The sequence below is a fragment of the Schistocerca serialis genome, chromosome 11 (assembly GCF_023864345.2).
Source record: "Schistocerca serialis cubense isolate TAMUIC-IGC-003099 chromosome 11, iqSchSeri2.2, whole genome shotgun sequence".
Classification (NCBI taxonomy): Eukaryota; Metazoa; Arthropoda; class Insecta; order Orthoptera; family Acrididae; genus Schistocerca; species Schistocerca serialis.
This window is the reverse complement of record NC_064648.1, coordinates 101,785,878-101,808,809: the sequence shown is the minus strand read 5'-3', so window position 1 is coordinate 101,808,809 and position 22,932 is coordinate 101,785,878. Positions and strand designations below refer to the sequence as shown.

The 22,932-nt window shown below is 43.9% G+C and overlaps 1 long non-coding RNA gene across 1 annotated transcript in view; it reads right to left on the bottom strand.

Moving 5' to 3' along the window:
* Window positions 1-3,667: 3,667 nt before the first annotated feature.
* LOC126426419 (uncharacterized) overlaps window positions 3,668-22,932 on the bottom strand; it is a 148,692-nt gene continuing 129,427 nt past the window's right edge. Inside the window, exon 3 of the long non-coding RNA XR_007576383.1 lies at window positions 3,668-3,757. This is a non-coding gene — a long non-coding RNA (uncharacterized LOC126426419). The remainder of the gene's footprint in view (window positions 3,758-22,932) is intronic.

Below are 22,932 nucleotides of genomic sequence, written 5' to 3'. Positions count from 1 at the left end.
TCTCAAAATGAACGACACATTTGTAGTCTTCTGTTCCGGTGTGTGCTGCTTTGAATATCTAATTTTCTAATCGTGGGATTTGTCACAGGCCTATCCATTTTGAATACACTTCTTCCACAAAGTAATGAGTTCTAAAACGTAAAATATACGATGACTTACGATAGAGTGTTGAACCTGTTCCCGAAACGAACGAAACAATGTTTTGTTGGATGCAGTAGAAGTACACCTTGTTCACAATGTTGTTGTTGTGGTCTTCAGTCCTGAGACTGGTTTGCTGCAGCTCTCCATGCTACTCTATCCTATGCAAGCTTCTTCATCTCCCAGTACCTACTGCAACCTACATCCTTCTGAATCTGCTTAGTGTATTCATCTCTTGGTCTCCCTCTACGATTTTTACCCTCCACGCTGCCCTCCAATACTAAATTCGAGATCCCTTGATGCCTCAGAACATGTCCTACCAACCGATCCCTTCTTCTAGTCAAGTTGTTCCACAAACTCCTCCCCAATTCTATTCAATACCTCCTTATTAGTTATGTGATCTACCCATCTAATCTTCAGCATTCTTTTCTAGCACCACATTTCGAAAGCTTCTATTCTCTTCTTGTCCAAAATATTTATCGTCCACGTTTCACTTCCATACATAAAAATACTTTCAGAAACGATTTCCTGACACTTAAATCTATACTCAATGTTAACAAATTTCTCTTCTTCAGAAACGCTTTCCTTGCCATTGCCAGTCTACATTTTATATCCTCGCTACTTCTACCATCATCAGTTATTTTGCTCCCCAAATAGCAAAACTCCTTTACTACTTTAAGTGTCTCATTTCCTATTCTAATTCCCGCAGCATCACCCGACTTAATTCGACTACATTCCATTATCCTTTTGTTGATGTTCATCTTACATCCTCCTTTCAAGACACTGTCCATTCCGTTCAACTGCTCTTCTAAGTTCTTTGCTGTCTCTGACAGAATTACAATGTCATCGGCGAACCTCTAAGGCCGGCCGAAGTCGCCGTGCGGTTAAAGGCGCTGCAGTCTGGAACCGCAAGACCGCTACGGTCGCAGGTTCGAATCCTGCCTCGGGCATGGATGTTTGTGATGTCCTTAGGTTAGTTAGGTTTAACTAGTTCTAAGTTCTAGGGGCTAATGACCTCAGCAGTTGAGTCCCATAGTGCTCAGAGCCATTTTTTTGAACCTCTAAGTTTTTGTTTCTTCTTCATGCATTTTAATGCCCACTCCGAATTTTTCTTTTGTTTCCTTTACTGCTTGCTCAATATACAGATTGAATAACATCGGGGAGAGGCTACAACCCTGTCTCACTCCCTTCCCAACCACTGCTTCCCTTTCATGACCCTCGACTCTTATAACTGCCAACTGGTTTCTGTACAAATTGTAAATAGCCTTTCGCTCCCTGTATTTTACCCGTGCCATCTTCAGAATTTGAAAAAAAAAAATGGTTCAAATGGCTCTGAGCACTATGGGACTTAACATCTGTGGTCATCAGTCCCCTAGAACTTAGAACTACTTAAACCTAACTAACCTAAGGACATCACACACATCTATGCCCGAGGCAGGATTCGAACCTGCGACCGTAGCGGTCACGCGGTTCCAGAGTGAAGCGCCTTTAACCGCACGGCCACACCGGCCGGCTCAGAATTTGAAAGAGAGTATTCCAGCCAACATTGTCACAAGCTTTCTCTAAGTCTACAAATGCTAGAAACATAGGTTTGCCTTTCCTTAATCTTTCTTCTAAGATAAGTCGTAGAGTCAGTATTGCCTCACGTGCTCCAACACTTCTACGGAATCCAAGCTGATCTTCCCCGAGGTCGGCTTCTACCAGTTTTTCCATTCGTCTCTAAAGAATTCGCGTTAGTATTTTGCAGCTGTGACTTATTAAACTGATAGTTCGGTAATTTTGGCATCTGTCAACACCTGCTTTCATTGGGATTGGAATTATTATATTCTTCTTGAAGTCTGAGGGTATTTCGCTTGTCTCGTACATCTTGCTCACCAGATGGTAGAGTTTTGTCAGGACTGGCTCTCGCAAGTCCGTCAGAAGGAAGAAAAATTCTGAGGAGGTGCGGTGTTGGGAGAACAAGCCGGACTTCGTGACGCAGTGCTAGTACGACACTCGCACTTACATACAGGTATCAATTTATGCCTAAGCAAGCCTCCAATCCGAATTGATAGTTTCATGTTGATTGTGCTTTTTTGCTCCCATTCCGTATCATGGACAATTCGAAATTGAAAAGAGCCGGTAATAAAACTTATATTTTGGCAATAAAAAAAAAAACCAACGATCATTTCGCAATGGCTGCAACTCAACGTTGTGTGTCGGCTCGCAGAGCTTCGGAACGATCGACACGAGACAGGAACAGGCCGAAGTCGACCAACGAGCCAGAACTAGCCGGCCCTTGCTGATCTCTTTGTTAAGGGGGGTAGGGCGTCAAGAGGGCCGACTTGGAGCACGAGAGGCACCACTTTAATTTCCACTGTCTATACTTTTACAAATAAATGCATAAAACTTTGTCAGCATCACCAGGAAGGATTCGGGATTCACACTCTTAGCAGAGGAAGTTCGAAAACATAACGAAGTAATTTTCTTTTTTACGTGCGAAATTTCATTAGTTTTTCACTTACGAATGGCTGCATTTGTTGCTATAGGTACACTTTCCTTCATACGTTAGACAGATTCTTCGATCAATTTTGCACAGAACACATACCACACTTACAGGTGTATGCAACTCTAGAATTTATTTAACTTATGAAAAAATTAATGAGCTGTTATATTTTAAACTTCATTTTTTATTACCTCAAATTTTATGACAGTTTTTAATAGATGTTGAAAATTCTAGAGTTTCATACACCTTTAAGTATGGTTTGTGTGCTGTGCAAAATTCATCGAAGAATCTCTCTTACTTATGAAGAAAAGTGTACCTATAGCAACAAATGCTGCCATTAGTAAGTGTAAAAAATGATGAAATTTCACTTGTAAAAACAAATTACTTCGTTATGTTTTCGAACTTCCTCTGCTAAGAGTGTGAATCCTGAATCCTTGCTGGTGATGCTGACAAAGTTTTATGAATTTATTTGTAAAAGTATAGACAGTGCAAATTAAAATGTCCTGTGGTACCTCTCCTGCTCCACGTCGGCGCGTTTGACGTCCTACCCCCCTTATTAGACGGCACACAGCACAGTTCTGCTTCCGACGTCACATCCGTCTCACCCTGAGAGTTTAAAGTTTTTTTTTTTTTTTTTTTTTTTAATGGGACTTAACTTCTGAAGTCATCAGTCCCCTAGAACTTAGAACTACTTAAACCTAACTAACCTAAGGACATCACACACATCCATGCCCGAGGCAGGATTCGAACCTGCGACGGTAGCGGTAGCGCGGTTCCAGACTGTAGCGCCTAGAACCGCTCGGCCACGCCGGCCGGCAGAGTTTCAAGTCCCATCCCATGCGCACCCTAACATGAAGAGCGTAATCTGCGTCGTAAAATTTGGTACTCGAAGGTTAAAAACTATGTCGCTATGCCTCATGTTCAAAATCGGTACATTTGTCGTGCGGTTAAATGTTTGCATCGTACCCGGAACAAAACGGGGAAATTCCGTATCGTTCCGGCTACAACCCATCGTGTACCGTCGTAAGTGGAAGAGAGCGCTACCTGTAAGCGACGGTGTTGTTCGCAGCGGCGCCGCATGATGGCGGCGCGGCGCCACCTCCGCCTCGGCTGCCCCGCGCTGCTGACAGGATTCTGGAAAGAAAGAAAAAAGAATAACTCACACACAATAACTTCAAGGTTTCTTTCCCTAGCGACGCTGCAGCAACTGTGTCGAGAGCTTAACGAGACATAAGTGTGGTTACTGCGACGGTAAAAACGAAACGTTCGTATGCCATTGTTGGGCTTCTAACAACCCTATGACAACAAAGGTCAGCATTTTAATAACGATTGTGTTGCTCACGCTGCTAAATACTGCATTTTCGGGCAACACCAGTCATATTATGTGGCAGGCGTCATTAGAGCACAGTTAATAGTCATTTCATGTAATAATGAAAAAACTAGGCACTCACCTTTTTGTGTTTCCCACGATGGTCTCGTCTTAAAATCATGGCTCAATCGTTGAAAATCTAGGTGGTTATGTTTCCAAGCTCGGATGCAAAGAGCCCTAGGTTTTATTCTGCTATATTCAAAAGTTTTGTAGATGCGCTTCACAAACCATTCTTGAAGATTACACTTTTACTGGACAATGGTGATGTAAAAAAATAATAAGCACTCCGAATTTAAGTTACAATTCCTTTTAATTGCAATATCACGTAAACACAAAACATCACTTCACAATACAAAACATACTTGAAAACATCTTCCTCACAGTCACTGTTAAAGTTCACATTTTATAAGCTGACGACAATATTCGTCTTTCCAACATGACGTCCACGACTTGACTTTTTCAAGGTCCGACTCTCTAACAACTCAACAACTAACCATAAACTAACTATCGCTTACGCGCCCAAAAATCAGAGTTACAAGTACGTCAAAGATCATAGGGACACAATACACACAAGAATAATATCATTGCAATATAAACATATCGATGTATCACAAATGAAATCAAATCTGAATGTTGTCTCAGAAATATGTTAAGTAGTTAACAGAAATACAGTAGAATATTACTGGTATCGAGAGGTTCAGGTGAGGTACCATAATGGTTGCGTAATTCAAGTACCATTACAGGTTGAATGTCCCATTCGGGTATGGCCGCCAAGTGCAAGTCTTATTTCATTCGACGCAACATTCGGCGATTTGAGGCCGATGTTAAAGATGATGACAACTCAATACGCAGTGCACGAGTGGAGGAAATCTCCGATCCGGTCGGGAAATCGAACTCAGGTCCAGTGCATGGGAGGCGAGCACGTCACCGCCCAGCTAAGAGGGCTGACACCATCACCGTGCCAACTCACGACAAACATATAACAGTTGCAGACGTCCCCGACGGTGCCTGTCCACCGCAGCTGGGGAGAAGTCTGACAAAGTTGGTCTGCCAAAGATACAGCCTTATTCTGAATGATGGACACATTTTCAAAACTTCGTATTTGTTGAAGTACAAATCCAAAATGAACAAGCTTTATATTAATGAAAAGAGGAACTTTCAAATTTTTTTCATATTGTTTGATATTATTTTAATAATTTGTAATTACAGTAGAATCGGAATTTAAAAGAGCTTTGGAGGACTTACGGTCAAATAAGGCAGAAGGCATAGATAACATTCCATCACAATTTCTAAAATCATTGGGGGAAGTGGCAACAAAACGACTATTCACGTTGGTGTGTAGTAAATATGAGTTTGGCGATATACCATCTGACTTTCGGAAAAGCATCATCCACACAATTCCGAAGACGGCAAGAGCTGACAAGTGCGAGAATTATCGCACAATCAGCTTAACGGCTCATGCATCGAAGCTGCTTACAAGAATAATATACAGAAGAATGGAAAAGAAAATTGAGAATGCCCTAGGTGACGATCAGTTTGGCTTTAGGAAAAGTAAAGGGACGAGAGAGGCAATTCTGACGTTCCGGGTAGTAATGGAAGCAAGGCTAAAGAAAAATCAGGACACTTTCATAGGATTTGTCGACCTGGAAAAAGCGTTCGACAATATAAAATGGTGCAAGCTGTTCGAGATTCTGAAAAAAGTAGGGGTAAGCTATAGGGAGAGACGGGTCATATACAATATGTACAACAACCAAGAGGGAATAATGAGAGTGGACGATCAAGAACGAAGTGCTCGTATTAAGAAGGGTGTAAGACAAGGCTGTAGCCTTTCGCCCCTACTCTTCAATCTGTACATCGAGGAAGCTATGATGGAAATAAAAGAAATGTTCAGAAGTGGAATTAAAATACAAGGTGAAAGGATATCAATGATACGATTCGCTGATGACATTGCTGTCCTGAGTGAAAGTGAAGAAGAATTAAATGATCTGCTGAGCGGAATGAACAGTCTAATGAGTACACAGTATGGTTTGAGAGTAAATCGGAGAAAGACGAAGGTAATGAGAAGTAGTAGAAATGAGAACAGCGAGAAACTTAACATCAGGATTGATGGTCACGAAGTCAATGAAGTTAAGGAATTGTGCTACCTAGGCAGTAAAATAACCAATGAGGGATGGAGCAAGGAGGACATCAAAAGCAGACTCGCTATGGCAAAAGAGGCATTTCTGGCCAAGAGAAGTCTACTAATATCAAATACCGGCCTTAATTTGAGGAAGAAATTTCTGAGGATGTACGTCTGGAGTACAGCATTGTATGGTAGTGGAACATGGACTGTGGGAAAACCGGAACGAAGCATTTGAGATGTGGTGCTATAGACGTTGAAAATTAGGTGGACTGATAAGGTAGGGAATAAGGAGGTTCTGCGCAGAATCGGAGAGGAAAGGAATATGTGGGAAACACTGATAAGAAGAAGGGACAGGATGATAGGACATCTGCTAAGACATGAGGGAATGACTTCCACGGTACTAGAGGGAGCTGTAGAGGGCAAAAACTGTAGAGGAAGACAGAGATTGGAATACGTCAAGCAAATAATCGAGGACGTAAGTTGCAAGTGCTACTCTGAGATGAAGAGATTAGCACAGGAAAGGAATTCGTGGCGGGCCGCATCAAACCAGTCAGTAGACAGACGGAAAAAAAAAAAAAGAGAGAGAGAGAGAGAGAGAGAAGTTCTAACTTATAGGAGCATTTGGAATGACGGCCCCATTGCCGCGCGAACTCTACCGGCCGCTTCTGAAACCATCACTGCCCGCCCGCCGCCATCCCCGGGAAACTTTGAAACTTCCTCTTTTCATTGATATGAAGCTTGTTCGTTTTGGATTTCTACTTCAATACATACGAATTTTTGAAAATAGGCCCATCATTTACAGTAACCCTGTATTTGACGTAGTGTAACATTGACCTATTGTCAAATGTTATTTTTAGTCAAATGAGTCTGATCAGATCTAGCGCATCGACTTAGATTTGGTGCGCCGGCCGCGGTGGTCTAGCGGTTGTAGGCGCGCAGTCAGGAACCGCGCAACTGCTACGGTCGCAGGTTCGAATCCTGCCTCGGGCATGGATGTGTGTGATGTCCTTAGGTTAGTTAGGTTTAACTAGTGCTAAGTTCTAGGGGACTGATGACCTTAGCAGTTAAGTCCCATAGTGCTCAGAGCCATTTGAACCATTTTTTTTAGATTTGGTGCGATCTCCTTGTGTTTACTGTGAGCAGAAATCTCGCCTCCTTGCTTTGACCAGAGCGTAAGACGACGAGTCACGAAAAGTGCCACCGTTTTTCTGCAACGTCGCTAAGCGGCTGGCGCGTATAAAGTAAACACACCGCAAAACGATTACAAAAAGCAAAGAATGCCGTATTTCGGAGATTACTGTGGAGCTATAAATATGGAAACGCCTTGTGTAATGTGGCATGAAATATAAGAGCGTTCCTTATTTAGACAGGGACATGGAAGTCCACCGTCTTTTCTGCACAGTGAATTAGAATAATCTGCACTGACACATTTGTATTTGAAGTCAGAAACAGGAAAGATGTACGGCAACTACATTATCACCACCGATACTTATTTGTTAACTGAAAAGGGATTACAGAAGTGTTATTGTTTGTCAAGGGCAGAAAATTAGCACTACACGAATCGTAGATGACCCAGCGGTGGTTGCTTGAACAGAACAGGAATTGAGGTTTTGTGCTGAATGTACTGGAACTTAAGATGTGCATATAAACAATAAAGCGACACAGAAATGGTTCAAATGGTTGTAACCACTATGGGACTTAACATCTGAGGTCATCAGTGCCCTATAGTTAGAATTACTGAAACCTAACTAACCTAAGGACATCACACACAGCAATGACCGAGGCAGGATTCGAACCTGCGACCGTAGTAGCAGCGCGTTTCCGGACTAAAGCGCCTAGTACCGCTCGGCCACAGAGGCCGTCTAAAGCGTCACAGGCAAAAATGATAGAGTAATGAATACTGCAGCCGGGAAAGAGTAACTCGATAGGTACACGTACATCGCAGAAGTGAGGGCAAGGCAGAAAGCCTTTTATAGGAATAAACAGCGGCTATGTAGGAATAAACAGCACCTGATGTCAAAGAACATAAAAATCGTGTCTAGTTCGCATGCATTAAATGGAATTTTAGTATACGCAACTGCAGAGCGTAGTAACAAATCTTCGTGGGCCATTATCAAGTATAAAAAAAAAAAAAAAAAAAAAAAAAAAAAAAAAAAAAAAAAACCCAACCCTTCGTCTAAACAGGTCTCGGAAGGCCCAACGGTATCGACCGGCCGCCGTGTCATCCTAAACCTGCAGGCGTCACCAGATGCCGATGTCGTCAGCACACCGTTCTCTCGGCCGTTTTGTCGGTTTACGAGACCGGAGCCGCTACTTCTCAATCAAGCAGCTCCCCAGTTTTCCTCACAAGGGCTTGAGTGCACCCCGCTTGTCTACAGCGCTCGGCAGACCGGACGGTCACCCATCCAAGTGCTAGTCCAGCCCGACAGCGCTTAACTTTCGTGATCTGACGGGAACCGGTGTTGCCACAGCGGCAGGGCCGTTGGTTATTCTAAAGTAACTGTCCTGAAATATTTGATAACGGTGTAATCGTCAATGTCGGCCACGTCTGAGATATTGCTCAAAGAAATAACATGAATATTTGATCAAATTTTTTCGTGGAGAAAATTTGATAGTGTAGTACTGGCCTTAACGAGATTGTGTGGACTCTGGCCCCTTGCACTAGCAAGGGCAGGCGATGACGGTGGGATCACGGATCTACTTCAGACGTTGTGCGCTTCTGGTAGGCCATTAAAACAACACGATTTGCAAGTAGGCGCACTAATCTGGTAATTTCGAGAAAATGGCAAGAGAAGTTTTATGCGTCTCTTGTGTGGCTTATGTGTCTGTGCGAACGTGCTGATCGTAATCAGTCGTTGTTCAAATGGTTCAAATGGCTCTGAGCACTATGGGACTTAACATCTATGGTATCAGTCCCCTAGAACTTAGAACTACTTAAACCTAACTAACCTAAGGACAGCACTCAACACCCAGTCATCACGAGGCAGAGAAAATCCCTGACCCCGCCGGGAATCGAACCCGGGAACCCGGGCGTGGGAAGCGAGAACGCTACCGCACGACCACGAGCTGCGGGCAATGAGACGTTGTGATCAGGTGCTGACCGGGACGGTAACTCAGCGTGTTCGGTCAGAGGCTTAGCTGCCCTATGTAAGAAAAAAATGAGTGAATAGCTCAAAGGCGAACTTTAACGGGTGTCATGGGACGTCCGCCCCGAACAAGCGCAAGTAACAATAACGAACAATACAGGGTGTACATAAAATCCGGGAACTTTTTCAATTATTTATTGCACAAGAACCAAACATTGTATAGATATCATACATTTCTCATTTTGAAGAGAAACCCTGAAAGTGTTCCTTCATGTATAACTCCCCCACAGCGTAGTTTGGTAATTTTCCGGTAGTCAGCGCTAGCCGCAAACGAGGCGGGTTCAGGTGCGGAGCAAGCTTTCTGTGTGTTGGAGTTCGTGAAATGGCCTCCCTGATCACTACATCTCACTCCGTGTGACTTTCTTCTGTGGGGACACATTAAAGATCTGGTGTGTGTACCGCCTCTACCACGTGATGTAGCGGAGCTCCTGGAGAGAATACGGGAATCGAGCGACTGTTTACAGTCGACGATGCCATGCTGGGACGGGTATGGCGAGAATTCGATTACCGTATTGACGTCTCCCACATCAGTCGTGGTTCACATATCGAATGTTTGTATTAAAAAAATAAAAATAAAAAAAAAGCTTTCGGAGATTCTCTTCAAAACGCAGTATGTATGACCTCTGTGCAATGTTTAGTTTTTGTGCAATAAATAATTGAAAGTGTTCCATGACTTTATGTACGCCCTGTATGTTAAAGAAAAAAAAAGTGGTTAGCGTTCGCGCATGTGCGCCGACTATAACACCACGTTCAAACTCACTTAAATGTTGACAACCTCCCATTGTAGCAGCAGTAACCAATATAACAACTACGCCAGATACTTGTTGTCCCATATAGGCATTGCCGACCGCAGCCCCGTATTCTGCCTATTTACTTATCTCTGTATTTGAAGACGCATGCCACTGCATCTCCAAGGTAGCGACGAAGTGGGGATTTTCAAGCACGACCACTTCACGAGTGTACCATGAATATCAGGTTGGTTGGTTAGTTTTGGGGAAGGAGACCAGACAGCGTGGTCATCGGATTAGGGATGGAAGTCGGCCGTGCCCTTTCAGAGGAACCATCCCGGCATTTGCCTGGAGTGATTTAGGGAAATCACGGAAAACCTAAATCAGGATGGCCGGACGCGGGATTGAACCGTCGTCCTCCCGAATGCGAGTCCAGTGTCTATCATCAAATGTGCGGCATAGCTGCGGCTGGAAAAACATCGTGCAAGAACGGGACCAACGACGACTCTAGAGAATGTTCATTATGACACAAGTGCTAGCCTTCCGCAAATTGCTGCAGATTTCAATGCTGCGCCATCAACAAGTGTCAGCGTGCGAACCATTCAACCAAACATCATCGATACGGGCTTTCGGAGCCGAAGGCCCACTCGTATAGCCTCAATGACTGCACGACACAAACCTTTATGTCTCGCCTGGGTCCGCAACACTGACATTGGACTGTTGATGACTGGAAACATGTTTTCTGGTCGGAAGAGTCTCGTTTCAAATTTTATCGAGCGGATGGACGTGTACGGGTATGGAGAGAACCTCATGAATCCATGGACCCTGCATGTCAGCAGAGGACTGTTCAAGCTCGTGTAGGCTCTGTAATGGTTTGGGGCGTGTATAGTTGGAGTGATGTGGAACCTCTGATACGTTTAGATAAGATTGTCACAGGTGACACATACGTAAGCATCCTGTCTGATTACCTGCATCCATTCGTGAAGATTGTGGATTGCGACTTGGGAAATTCCAGTAGGACAATGCGACACCCCTCACGTCAAAAATTGCCACAGAGTGGTTCCAGGAAACAATTCCGCTGGCCAGCAAACTCCCCACAGATGAACATATTGAGCCTTGCAACGTGCTGTTCAGAAGAGATCTCCACCCCCTCGTACTCTTACGGATTTATGGACAGCCCTACAGGATTCATGGTCTCAATCCCCTCCAGCACTACTTCAGACATTAGTCGAGTAGATGGCATATCGTGTCGCGGCACTTCTGCGTGCTCGCGGGGGCCCTGCACGATATTAGGCAGGTGTATCATTATCCGTGGTTCCTCAGTTTAGTTTACTTTTAAGCAGTACAAAATCGTTTGAATAACTGCGAAATGCAGAGCTGAGTTTCTGGCCACCTGGGCGGACATTTCAGAGCAGCTGCGGTACCAGCCGTATGCTACGAGAGAGTCGGAATCCCGTTTGGTGGCACAGGCTGCACACGGCAAAGTAAACCACGCGCTGCTGCCGACGCGGGGTTCGAACTGGGACCGGTGGCCCAGTTGCCGTGCCTCGCCGTGCTGAAGGCTTGCGCCCGCTTTGCCGACGTGAGGCAGCGCCGACCCTTGCGGGCAACGAACTCCACAGCAAGGAGAGCGCCACCTGTTAGGCGGTAGAGAGAGACAGAGAGAGAGAGAGAGTGGGATGCCAGCGCAGCGGGCCCGGTGCAAGTCAGAGGCGGAGAGAGCTTCCGACGGCGTCCTGGGACTTTCGTACGATCTAACAGGGGGAGGTCCCTAGCGGCGGGATCGACTTTTTGAAACTATCTATACGGCGATGTGGATTATGATCCCAGTATCACACACTGCACACATTCACTCAGGTGGACCCAGGTTTGCGAGTAATTGGAAAAAAAACGGAAATTCGGAATTTTCTGTCATACTCATAAGGGCACCTCCCCATCGCACCCCCCTCAGATTTAGTTATAAGTTGGCACAGTGGATAGGCCTTGAAAAACTGAACACAGATCAATCGAGAAAACAGGAAGAAGTTGTGTGGAACTATGAAAAAAATAAGCAAAATATACAAACTGAGTAGTCCATGCGCAAGATAGGCAACATCAAGGATAGTGTGAGTACACGAGCGCCGTGGTCTCGTGGTTAGCGTAAGCAGCTGCGGAACGTGGGGTCTTGGTTCAAGTCTTCCCTTGAGTAAAATTTTATTTTCGCAAAGTTATGATCTGTCCGTTCGTTAATTGACGTCTCTGTTCACTGTAATAAGTTTAGTGTCTGTGGTTTGCGACCGCACCGCAAAACCGTGCGATTAGTAGACGAAAGGACGTGCCTCTCCAATGGGAACCGAAAACATTTGATCGCAAGGTCATAGGTCAACCGATTCCTCCACAGGAAAACACGTCTGATATATTGTATACGACACTGGTGACGGCATGTGTGTCACATGACAGGAATATGTTGTCGACCCACCTAACTTGCACACTTGGCGAATGGGTAAAAAGATTCTTCTACCTTGGCAGATTTAGGTTTTCTTGTGGATGTGATAATCACTCCCAAAAAAGTGATGAAAACATAAGACTTTGTCACATAAACTAAAAATAAAAAATTAAACTTTTCACTCCAGGGAAGACTTGAACCAAGGTCCTTTCACTCCGCAGCTGCGCACGCTAACCCTGAGACCACGACGCTCCTTTTTTTTTTTTTTACGCTCCTTGGTTGTACTTGCTTTATGTTGCATATCTTACGTATGGACTATTCAGTTTGTATATTTTCCTTATTTTTTTCATAGTTCCACACAACTTCTTCCTGTTTTCTAGATTGATCTGTGTTCAGTTTTTCAAGGCCTATTCACTGTGCCAACTTATAACTAAATCTGAGGGGGGTGCGATGGGGAGGTTCCCTTGTCAGTAGCGGTAAATAAAAAGTTGCGTTCTTTTAGCCTAGTTGCCGGCCGCGGTGGTCTAGCGGTTCTAGGCGCTCAGTCAGGAACCGCGCGACTGCTACGGTCGCAGGTTCGAATCCTGCGTCGGGCACGGATGTGTGTGATGTCCTTAGGTTAGTTAGGTTTAAGTAGTTCTAAGTTCTAGGGGACTGATGACCTCAGATGTTAAGTCTCATAGTGCTCAGAGCCATTTGAACCATTTTTTGCGTGGTATGATGCATAGGATAAGAGCTTCACATACTGCAGGTTGTAGGTTCGTATCTCGACAGGTGCGGTACGTTTTTTTATGTTTAAATCTTTATCGAAACTACTTCAATCATTATTTTTATTCAGTTAGTTGGTTTAAATGTAATTTTTTTCTATTCCTTTGTCACATCATTTTAACCACTGCATGAACTTTTTCATTTGTTACTTTTTTTTATTTAATTATTTTTGCAGTAGGAATTTTTGTGCATATGAATATAAGTATTTTCATCTATTATAATGATCATATATTTCAGAATTCCGATCTATCAGTTAAAAAAAGGCGAAATAATTTATTTATATTTGCACAATACTGTGAAAATTTGTTTTTGTTACAAGATGCGCATTTTTTTGCATGACAATAGTCACACAAACATTTAAAGCGTAACCTAAATACCTGTAGCACTAGGGACAAAATGACGCAGATGAAAATTTAAATGAAAGACGAGTTTATGAATAAAACGGAATTCAAGGAAAATGAGAAACAGACATAATAAACGCAATAACAAAGACGAAAAAACAAGGTGATAAAACAAGAAATTAAATCGAAATTAATACATAAAATTAATTTTAATTAAAAACACATGAACCTAGATTTCAAGTGGAGAAGGAACGATAGGAAGAAAAATAAGAGCAACTGCAGAAGTTGATATTATGATTAAAATTATGTGACAGAGGAATGCAATAAAAAATTACATTTAAATCAATTAACTGAACAAGAATGATGATCAGAGTCATTTCGAAAAAGATTTAGAAATAAAAGATTGTTACTGCACCTGACGAGATTCGAAACCACAACCTCGTGCATATGAAGCAGCTATTTTCCTAGCTATTATACCACGCAACCTAATTGCATAAGGTAACTACACTGAAGAGACGAAGAAACTGGTACACCACCCTAATGTCGTGTAGGGCCCTCGCGAGCACGCAGTAGTGCCGCAACACGACGTGGAACGGAGTCGAATAATGTCTGAAGTAGTGCTGGAGGGAACTCACACCGTGAATCCTGCAGGGTTGTCCATAAATCCGTAACAGTACGAGGGGTGGAGATCTCTTCCGAACAGACGTTGCAAGGCATCGCAGACGTGCTCAATAATGTTCATGTCACGGGAGTTTGGTGGCCAGAGTGTCCCTGCAGCCACCATGTAGCAATTCTAGACGTGAGGGGTGTCGCATTGTCCTGCTGGAATTGACCGTCGGGATGCACAATGGACATCAGTGGATGCAGATGATCAGACAGGGTGCTTACGTAGGTGTCACCTGTCAGAGACATATCTAGACATATCAGGAATCGCATATCACTGCAACTGCAAACGCGCCACACCATTACGCATCCTCCACCAGGTTGAAAATTCCCGTGCTGATATGCAGAGTCCATGGTTCCACGAGGTTGTCTGCATACCTGTACACGTCCATCCGCTCGATACAGTTTCAAACGACACTCGTCCGACCAGGCAACATGTTTCCAGTCATCGACAGTCCAATGACGGCGTTGACGCGCCCAGGCGAGGCGTAAAGCTTTGTGTCGTGCAGTCATCAAGGGGACACGAGTGGGCCTTCGGTTCCGAAAGCCCGTATTGATGATGTTTCGCTGAATGGATCGCACGCTGACTGTTGTCGATGGTCCAGCATTGAAATCTGCAGCAATTTGCAGAAGAGTTGCACTTCTGACACGTTGAACGATTCTCTAGAGTCGTAATTTGTCCCGTTCCTGCAGGATCTGGCCGCAGCGATGTCGGAGATTTGATATTTGACTGGATTCACGGACGGATGGACGGTACACCGGTGTTCAGACACTTCAGCGGGTCATCCAGAATTTCTGTATTCGTCGGCGCCTCATCACCACCAATGATGGCAGGCATATCGAACCTGTCATAACCTAAATCCTCATATCTGTAGTGACGTTTACATGTTGGATAAAGTGTGTGTGCGCCGTAGTTTGTAACTATGTAAGGTGTCAGGCAAATCCAACACCTTCCATGAAAACCCTGACATGATAAGCAAATCCAGTAGTATGTCACATAGCTCCGAATAAATCGTGACATTAAATTAACCAAAGTAATACGAGAAACGAGTGAGCAAATGGAATACCACAGACTAACACAAGAATGCCTAAATGCATGTCATACCTTCCCACCGTGGGACAGACACAGTTCCGAGGGGAGAAACGAGAACAGAAGCCGAGAGCGGAACCGTGTTAAGCGAGAAGGCCCTACGATAAGGGACAGACACCCACGTCGCCAGCTAACCGCTAGGACGACACCACCTGCAAGTTTTTAGCGTGAGACTTTTTCGCGTCTCTGTTAGGACCACCCCCCAGCCCATGTTAAAAGATAGAGCCCTCCAGAAGAACAGTATAGATCTTACAATAACACAAAAAGGACCACACCAGCTGCAAGTTTTAGCGTGAGACTTTTTCGCGTCTCTGTTACACCAGGACCACCCCCCAGCCCATGTTAAATGACAGAGCCCTCCAGAAGAACAGTATAGATCTTACGATAACGCTAAAAGGACCACACCAGCTGCAAGTTTTAGCGTGAGACTTTTTCGCGTCTGTTACGTTGCAAACTTTAAAAACATTGCCCCAGCACGAAAAGTATAACGTTTCTCATTGGATAGACAGAATTTTTGTAGGCAGAGCTTAAGGTTAACATTGAGACCCTGATTGGTCAGATGAAAACACAGCCAGATAGTTTTTTTAAACCAACTTCGGTAAACTGTAGTAAGGAGAAGTTAGGACAGAGTTGCTTCCGAGAGGGCGAGCTGGACGGAGCTGCGCCGGCCGCCGCCCCCTGACGAACACCGACAAGGTAATGAACGCACGCGATGCCGCATAACAGCGCATAAGGCTTCACTCAGAACTGCAGAAGTCTCATCTGTTACACCCCTTTGTTGCGTAATACTAGTGTCGATCGTCAATTAAAGCTCATGGTATTCACATTTGCCACTTGAAGTAAAAAATCTGAAACTCGATGATTTTTCTGTTATATAGTTATTGAGAAGCCACATCAGCCACTGTAATTTACGACAAGTTAGATAAGTAATTAAAGATAGTAGACCATTTTGATAGTTTTCTCTCTTGTGAAACTTAATTTAAACCTAGATTATAGATGTGATATGGCATAGGTCATCCTTCGATCCATTGTAAAACTTGGAAACCCATTCAGGGAATATTCATTCACATTTTTGTTGAACGCAGTTGGTTTTTATCATCCTGTATTAAAACATTTCCTTTTATCAATAGTGCAATTTATAAACAATGTTTTGTGAGTAGAGTAAAATTTCCAATGGTAAACTTAACTGGTTTTTAGACGTTATTTTACCAGCTAACTGAAAATAGGAAAGCCTTGAACCCCTTCCACTAAATTTAGTTAGTATTAAGATTCCTTTACAGGGAGTGCAGTGGAGGTGACGCTGAAATCATTAAGTATTTGGTTATACCATCGCTAGCCTCACTGAACTCTTCTGAACTCTACATGTCATGTGTGGTCTGGCGTCTCCTTACCAGCAACAGGTCCCAGGTTCAAAGCAGTCAATTCCCTAAAAGAGACGCTCAGAGCGTCGTTGCGCGAAAGTGGTTGGGAGACACGATATAGAACAGACAGACACCACGCAGAATGTTTAAAAGTAATTTACGTTATTTTTCATATAGTTCAGTCATTGTCAGCCTGTATGTAGCTCCCATTTTTGGCATTAAAAACAGCACCTTCGGACCTACTTGAAAAGAGCCCGATCTAATTGCTGATCGATTGATCGTCGACGTCCTTAAGTCCTTATTAACAACTAGAGCGCGCGACCGCTACGGTCGCAGGTTCGAATCCTGCCTCGGGCATGGATGTGTGTGATGTCCTTAGGTTAGTTAGGTTTAACTAGTTCAAAGTTCTAGGGGACTGACGACCTCAGAAGTTAAGTCGCATAGTGCTCAGAGGCATTTTTGAACAACTAGAGCGGGGTCTCAACAACTGAAGCGATTAATGATGGTGCTGATCCTACACCACTACCACTTGTTTTGGCAACATAAAACGTGGCGCATTGTTGTTCACTTTGGTCAACTGATGTCCTGAGCGGAGATACCGCGACCAGAGTGAAGCAAACTGAACAGGCCTACGCCACATTTTCGGTAGTCAAAACAAACGGGCGTGCTATGTGACCTTGCGTAAGAAAACTACAAAATGGCTACTAGCGGAGCATCTACGAGTAAAATATACAGTCTGTAAAATTTAGTTTCGGATGCACCTCCGTCTGGTTTAGGACACGCTTTTCTACAGAAAACTTTCGAAGAATAAGAACCACTTCAGAGGCGAACATACTACAGAGAGACTGCGCTAATTTCGGTTGTACGTACCTCATTCATTTCACATTCACAGGAAAAACAGTGTTGCACTGAGGAAGGAGACGCCTGAAAGGTCTCTGTTGGATTCCTTTCATGTTAATTTCTTAAATCTGTTGTCATTTACGGCATAAATTCCCCTTCTGAATTTACTGTGGTGTTTCTGACTATCTGGGAGGAGACTCAGCAGTGGAATGTGTTACTTTTACACATAAACAAGGACGATCTGTCACACTACTACACTTTAAAACACAGTTTATATGTAATTCATGTCACACGGTCTCATGCGGAACCTACATCCGCTTTCTTTTATATACTGTATACGATAAGATACTGTCATCCCCCTTCCCTTCTGTGTGAGCGGATGAATGAGCAAATGTATTTCTAGTTGCATGCTTGATGGTAGCAGACAAGCCTGTCTGCTAGAGAACAGTAGGACCAACGTCGGAACAGGTAGCTACGCTTTCTAAAAGCAAAGAGGTTTCTATCCCTAGTATGGTCCTGTCCGTCCCTTGCCATGTTGGTATAGGAAGCTGCCTCTCTGGCCACTTCCGTTTGTATTTGTGAGCCACCCTCAGGAAGGGACCAGGTCAGTCTGCCCATGGCGAGCGTCTGAAGTGGTAAGATCTCCGGCTAAGCGCGTGTCTGCTAAGTCCGTAGGACAATGGATTTCTTAAGTTCAGCCTAACTGAAAATTTAATCACCTTCATTTCAGGTTTAGCTCTAAAATATCTAATGTTATCTTAAATTGCAACGCAGTGTAATGCGAGTGTGAAGTTCAGAATATATTCCGTTAGTTGCTTTGTCACTACTTTATGAGTAAAGTGGAACCACGTGTTGATCACTAACTCTAAGATCATCAATCTTAAATGTGAATGTGCGTGAGATTATAACGTCTCGTCTTGACAATATTTTTCAATATAGCAACTTTTCTTTATGTTCAACCCACGTGGGGTCTACTTTGAGACCAGTACCACGTGCTTATACAACTGTTTGACCCATCAGGTTAATAGTAAGACGATAGTAACCAGTTTGAGGTTTTTCTTTTGTAAATTGCTTTTCGATCTAATTTATTTTAATTATCAAAATTATTGTGCAGTTACACTCTTTGTGTAAACCAAGTTGACCACGTGAAGCATGTGGTGTAATCATCAAAGTAGCCCTCAGCTATTCTTTTCGGGAAGGTTTCACAGAGAGTTGGTATGAATTTAGTATACCAGTGTGTGGTAATTTCGTGACGGACAGGATTCCGCTATGAACGTAACTTCTTTGGGTGAAAAGTGAATCGGTTGGTTGTGGTTAATTTCCTCTTGCCTATGTTTCAACGTTCTTCGTGTGTTATTTTATGAATGCAGTGTTGTATGCAGTCTCCCAATCTTGGCTCCCCATTTGATGTGTTCCATAAGATTACAAACTAGCATTTTCACAATCCTAAATAAGGCACCAGTTTAGTTATGAATCAAGTTTAATATGCTGAAATTTCAATGATCAATGTTAAAATAAATTTCCAAATATAAACTGATTTATTCCTTTTTATTTAAATTGTCTTTTTATATACATATCACCGGTTATCGTAAGATGAGTACTAAAAGATTATAATTAATGTTAGTCTGGTTGGGAATTTGGTAAGCTAGACTGGATACTTGGTGAAACAGTTGCGCAGTAATGCTCACATAGCTCACAGCTTTTAAGCCACTTTTATGGTCTTGAATATCAGCACCGCTTACACCTCAAATTAATGCAACAACATTACACGCCGCTCCACGCAACAGATATTCAGGGCGTATCAAAAAGAATCATCCGATTTCTCACGTCTATGTATCTTTCGCCGTAGGGCTAGGTTCTGGCCCGTCCGACCGGTTAGCCTGCTAGTTCGAGATAAATAACGGAAAACGATATCTCCAGTGCTGAGATGACAATTAATACAGGACGTCTTTTAGACACAGTGTACGTCAAGGCGAGACTCGATGGGAAATGAGTAAGTGACTTATTGCCTGGTTACTCAAGGACTAAGTATAAAAAAGATTATGAAACTTCCTGGCAGATTAAAACTGTGTGCCGGACCGAGACTCGAACTCGGGACCTTTGCCTTTCGCGGGCAAGGGCTCTACCAGCTGAGCAACCCGACTCACGCCCCCTCCTGACAGCTTTATTTCTATAAAAAAGGTTCTTAATAATTAACATGGAGAAAACAAGAACATGGAAAAAACTATGTACTAAGAATAAACAGGACGGTGTAGCGGACATAACACAGTGCCCCTGGCGGCCGGCGCGAAACTAATTTATCCGCGCAAAATAAAATACTTGCGGTGTGACACAAGGGTGATGCAGTCGTGAACCAAACTGCACTGCATTGTTATTGGTGGTCGCTACATATCTGAAACCAATAAGCATATACAATGAATTTTGTTTTTTGATGAACAGGGGAAACTCAAAACTTTTTTCCATACCTTTTCACAGGTGTTCAATATGCCCCCTTGAAATGCACGACATATGTCAATGCGGTATTCAAATGTTTGCCACACTGCAGAGAGCGTGTCTTCAGTTAAGGCTTCCACAGCTGCTGTTATGCGACGTCTCAGTTCATTCATTGTTGTTGATAACGGAGTAAGATAAACAGAGACTATTTTATAAACCCCCAGAAGAAAAAATCACATACAATCAGGTTCGGTGGCCTTGGAGGCCAGTAATGTAAGGCTGAATCATTTGGTCCAGTGCGACCGATCAATCGTTCAGTAATCCTTTGATTCAAAAATTCCCGCACTTCCAGATGCCAGTGTGGCGGTACCCCATGCTGTTGATAAATGGTCGTTCGAATCAGTCTGCAACTGTGGGAAAAGAAAGTTCTCAAGCATATCGAGATACGTCCTTCGTCTGACAGCGTTCTCGGCAAAGAAAAATGTACGATATACAGGGTTATTACAAATCATTGAAGCTATTTCACAGCTCTACAATATATTATTTGAGATATTTTCACGATGCTTTGCACACACATACAAAAACTCAAAAAGTTTTTTTAGGCATTCACAAATGTTCGATATGTGCCCCTTTAGTGATTCGGCAGACATCAAGCCGATAGTCAAGTTCCTCCCACACTCGGCGCAGCATGTCCCCATCAATGAGTTCGAAAGCATCGTTGATGGGAGCTCGCAGTTCTGGCACGTTTCTTGGTAGAGGAGGTTTAAACACTGAATCTTTCACATAACCCCACAGAAAGAAATCGCATGGGGTTAAGTCGGGAGAGCGTGGAGGCCATGACATGAACTGCTGATCGTGATCTCCACCACGACCGATCCATCGGTTTTCCAATCTCCTGTTTAAGAAATGCCGAACATCATGATGGAAGTGCGGTGGAGCACCATCCTGTTGAAAGATGAAGTCGGCGCTGTCGGTCTCCAGTTGTGGCATGAGACAATTTTCCAGCATGTCCAGATACACGTGTCCTGTAACGTTTTTTTCACAGAAGAAAAAGGGGCCGTAAACTTTAAACCGTGAAATTGCACAAAACACGTTAACTTTTGGTGAATTGCGAATTTGCTGCACGAATGCGTGAGGATTCTCTACCGCCCAGATTCGCACATTGTGTCTGTTCACTTCACCATTAAGAAAAAATGTTGCTTCATCACTGAAAACAAGTTTCCCACTGAACGCATCCTCTTCCGTGAGCTGTTGCAACCGCGCCGAAAATTCAAAGCGTTTGACTTTGTCATGGGGTGTCAGGGCCTGTAGCAATTGTAAACGGTAAGGCTTCTGCTTTAGCCTTTTCCGTAAGATTTTCCAAACCGTCGGCTGTGGTACGTTTAGCTCCCTGCTTGCTTTATTCGTCGACTTCCGCGGGCTACGCGTGAAACTTGCCCGCACGCGTTCAACCGTTTCTTCGCTCACTGCAGGCCGACCCGTCGATTTCCCCTTAAGAGGCATCCAGAAGCTTTAAACTGCGCATACCATCGCCGAATGGAGTTAGCAGTAGGTGGATCTTTGTTGAACTTCGTCCTGAAGTGTCGTTGCACTGTTATGACTGACTGATGTGAGTGCATTTCAAGCACGACATACGCTTTCTCGGCCCCTGTCGCCATTTTGTCTGACTGCGCTCTCGAGCGCTCTGGCGGCAGAAACCTGAAGTGCGGCTTCAGCCGAACAAAACTTTATGAGTTTTTCTACGTATCTGTAGTGTGTCGTGACCATACGTCAATGAATGGAGCTACAGTGAATTTATGAAATCGCTTCAATAATTTGTAATAGCCCTGTACGTTTTCCCATAAAACTGCACAAAGCACATTACGTTTTGGAGAGTTCCTCTCATGTTGTACAACTTCATGTGGTTGTTCCGTACACCAAATTCTCACATTATGACGTTTGACCTTTCCATTTAAATGGAATGTTGCCTCGTCACTAAACACTAAACAACCGTTATTCTCCATCTTGCCAAGAACGAAATTGCCGAACTCCACACGTTGTTGTCTGTTACCTTCACGAAGAGCTTGCAGAGGATGAATTTCGTACGTAAACGTGTACGCAACACGCCAGACGGACATCGGGGCCATGTTGAGCTGTCGAGCTGCACGGCCAACGGATTTCTGCGGACTCCTTGTGAAACTATGGCGGAAGCGTTCGACGTATGTGTCAGACACTCGGGGACGGCCCGGCGATTTGCCTTGACGCAAACAACCTGTTTCTAGGAATTGTTCGTAGCATAATATAATGCTCTGTGCTGTAGGAGAATCATCACTATACCTAGAGCCAAAGTCACGCTGAACACTTATTACTGACCGGCACTGCGCAAAACACAGAACACAAAACGCTTTCTGTGGTGTCACCGCCAGACACCACACTTGCTAGGTGGTAGCCTTTAAATCGGCCGCGGTCCGTTAGTATACGTCGGACCCGCGTGTCGCCACTGTCAGTGATTGCAGACCGAGCGCCGCCACACGGCAGGTCTAGAGAGACTTACTAGCACTCGCCCCAGTTGTACAGACGACGTTAATAGCAATGGTTCACTGACAAAATACGCTCTCAATTGCCGAGACGATAGTTAGCATAGCCTTCAGCGACGTCATTTGCTACTACCTAGCAAAGCGCCATTACCAGTTACTATTGAAATTATAAAACATGTACCGTCAAGAGCGATGTTCTCCAACTGTGGATTAAAGTTAAGTATTCCAAGAACTACGTTCTTTTCTTTATAGGATAATTACTTTACCTTGTTCCAGACCTCACGCCAATCTGCGTGAGCTTAACGCGTGCATTTCGGCTTCCTCTAGCAACACGGTGTTGGCTCTTCTGCCAACACTTCACTTTCTGTTCTCCCGACACCATTTTTACTAGAACTGAAATGGACGCAGACTGCGACACTTCCTACGTGCTGTTCAGAAGAGATCTCTACCCCTTCGTACGGACTTACGGACATCCCTACAGTATTCACGGTGTCAGTTCCCTCCAGC